This window comes from Diadema antillarum, unplaced genomic scaffold (genome assembly GCF_040938485.1).
Source record: "Diadema antillarum isolate AM-2024a unplaced genomic scaffold, OU_Dant_1.0 seq00000460_RagTag, whole genome shotgun sequence".
NCBI lineage: Eukaryota > Metazoa > Echinodermata > Echinoidea > Diadematoida > Diadematidae > Diadema > Diadema antillarum.
This window is the reverse complement of record NW_027271431.1, coordinates 1,606,087-1,609,568: the sequence shown is the minus strand read 5'-3', so window position 1 is coordinate 1,609,568 and position 3,482 is coordinate 1,606,087.

The following is a 3,482-nucleotide window of genomic DNA, read 5'->3' as shown; positions in this document are numbered from 1 at the left end:
CTCATTCTAGAAAATCGTTTTCATCATTTCATTTGATAACTTATCATAGAAACTCTAGTTCTTACAATTAATTATTGATGCTCTGTTTATTTTTACATGAAAGATTCTGGAGGAAGATGATCACACTCACAGGGTTTTAGTTCACTATACCGGATGGGGGGATCAGTGGGATCAGTGGCTGGAAAAGGTAAGATGTATTTTCCAAAATTTAAACTATGGTCAATGGAAAGCCAAATGCCTGTTGACTCCTGCTGATGTGCATGGATGCTGCATACATCTCATTTTATTGTGCTACTTATTCATCTTCACATGTACTTGAATAGATTTTCAAACATTTTTGTCATTTTCTCAAACCTAAGCTCAAATAAAGATAAAAAATACTCCAGAGCACAGTCTGGAGAGGACATCATTTGCCTAACACAAATCAGTTCAACTAACAGGAACGTACAATAGATACTGCAATGTTGTCTTCCCAGAGCTGATCACTTCTTCATAATTATATACAATACCAGCATAGAAGAGAATTCCTATGTCAGAAATGCTGTCCATCTCTTGGAAAATGAAGGCACTGTGAATGTGTTGTACAAAGTCCCTAAAAAAGTCCTATGCTCCAAAAGCTCTTGGGAAGTTAAATTCCACTGTCAATTGTAGAATTTAGTTTAGCTGACTTGCGTTTGACAAATGATGTCACCTTATAGAGTGTGATCTGGAGGGTTGTTTATATTTATATTTTTGTTTTTAGGGTGAAGCTTAGATTTGAGGAAATGATATGATTGACAAAAATGTTAGAAAATTTGTCATACATTGTATACAATGTGAAGATGAACAAGTAACGCAATAAAATGAGATGTATGCGGTATTGCACGTCACCAGGAATCAACATGTATAATTGGTAGAGATGCTTGTTCTTAATTGTGTAACATAATTCAAATAATCTATCAGGAATCTTCAGTCACGTGTCTTTTCGTGCTTACTTGAATGCCCTATGGTATATGGAATCTAAATAATGTTTTTACTCTGTAGATTGCTCTAATGTGAAACTGAATGCCCATTATGAATTTTTTTTGTTGCCCTATATCGAAATTGAATGACTCTCTATACTCTTCCATGCACTAATACGAAATTGAACAGGAAAACGTATATTCCTAATCATGTAACCCATGTTTAACATTAAACTGCCGAAGGGATAAAGCCATTGTTATAATTCAGTTATACATTGTACATGATTCCTTTCTACCTACTTATCCTTCGTGTGTATACTTACCACTTCTCTAATAAATGATGGGTGCTTAGTATTATCATCTTTGATTTACAGAGAGATTGTATGAACTTGACTTTTAATTTCAGGCGGATCTCATCACCAAAGAAGATTTTTCAGGCAGCTGCGGAACAGCAAGTGATGTCAAGACTGCGCTCAGGCTTGCCATAAAGGAAAAACTTACAATCAGCATAAACCAGAATCCGGAGTGCGTGGCACGTGTCCCTGTAGATCCACTGGTGTTCGAGGAAGTATTTGCACTTTGTAAAAATACTCAAGACCGTAACCTAATGAATGAGCTGAATGCCATCCTCGGACCCGACTGGAACGTAAGAATAACCAATATGGCAGGGGATTTCGCATACGTGAAAGAAAAGGGCCTTTACCTAAAGCTCAGGAAAATGAGACCAATTACCGAATTTGTGGAACGTAGTGGTACCCTGCAAGAACATCACCTGGAGAGAGGGCACTATCTGATGTTGAGGTTCATAAGGTCGTATGGAACTCGAGAAGAGTGGAAACAACAGAAATGAAGTCAAGACACAACAACGTTTTGTTTCAGGGTTGTTTAAGAGTTTTACAGTTTCTTAGTTTCAAAGTTATTTAGACATTTTACACTCACACGTCATTTCCATATTTTTTATGCAGTTTGATTCATTCATGAACTATGGCATACTTTTTTTTAAATGTAGATTTGGCTTTTGTTACTGAAGTTACAAAGTTACATATGCATAAGGGTCCACAACAGGTTTCAAACATTGTGTTTTCTTCTATATGTCAACATTATTCTATGAATATTTCTTCAACTCCTCGTCTACTGAATGCAATAAAATCGTATCTAATCAGACCTAAAGGACTTTTTTCTCGAATAAAGCAGTCACGACGTGGAGGGAAGCAGCGAGCTCTGTTCAGTAAGTGGCTTAAAAAGACAAAGACATGGCAGCTTAAAATTTTGCAGTCAGAATGTCCGCAAAAAAGTCTGCTTGATACCATAAAGAAACTGAAAAGAAAAAATGAGAAGTTGACAGACATAAAACAGAAGCTTGAAAAAGCTTTGAAAAAGAATGAACGCCTTGAATTGATCAGGAAAAAGTACAAGAAACGTGCTCTGCATCTCTCTATGTTACTGAGAAATAGACAATCAGGCAAGCGATCAGCATGGATGAGAAAAGAACATTACTCAAGGAGACATGCCAGGAGACTCTCAATGCATCTCAAAGAAGAGTGTCGGGCCAGGTTGCAATTTCTTGATTCGTGGGGAGTTCGTGTCATACATATCACTGTAACAGACTCAAACAGTGGAGAACTGAAGGATATTTCTCTGATTGAAGATACAGAAGAGTTGTGTAGCATGACAGGATGTAATGAAGAGGACATTTTACAAAGGGTAAATCTCGCCGTGCTAGTAAAGGATGCTCATGGCATCTCAGATGAGTCTTGGAATGCACTTGCGTGTATCAGCAATATCCCGAATCTCAAAAAAGTAAAAAGCCACATGACAATCACTGAATGCGAAATGGATATCCCTTTGTCCAAAACCAAGTCGTCTAACCCAGGAGTTCAAAGAGATATAAAGGTACTTTTGAAAAAAGAAATTGAATGTCTTGTAGACAAGGGCATACTTGGAAAAGGTAAGCAGAACGTAGATGTGAAGATAACTGGAGATGGCACAGTGGTAGGCCATTGGCATTACGTGAATGTCACATGTACAATTCTAAACGATGAAGCCAATGCAACTTCCGCAAGTGTACATCATCCCATAGCGATACTTTGCGATGAAGAGAAATACAGTCAGTTGAAAGAACACTTGGTGGATATAGTGCAGGATGTAGCTTCCTTCACAAGTGTTGTCATTGACGAGTTGGAGTACACTATTCGATATCATTTATCAGGAGATTACAAGTTTCTTCTAACCATCTGTGGAATGGGAGCGGCCAATTCCAAATATCCGTGTATCTACTGCCTGATTGATAGTCAACATTTGCATGTTACAGCTCCAAAACAGCCCAGGAGAATCGGTGAAAAGGGATATTCCTGTGTACGAGATCCTATATTCAAGTCGATCGGAACGGAGAACGTAGTTTTTGATACGTTGCACATGTATCTTAGAATCACAGACAGGTTACTGAAGAAGATTATTCAGATGATCAACGAGCTTGACTTGCAAGAAATTGGATCAGTGAGTAGGTGTTATGCTCCTGAAAAAATGAAAAGATGCGCTAAG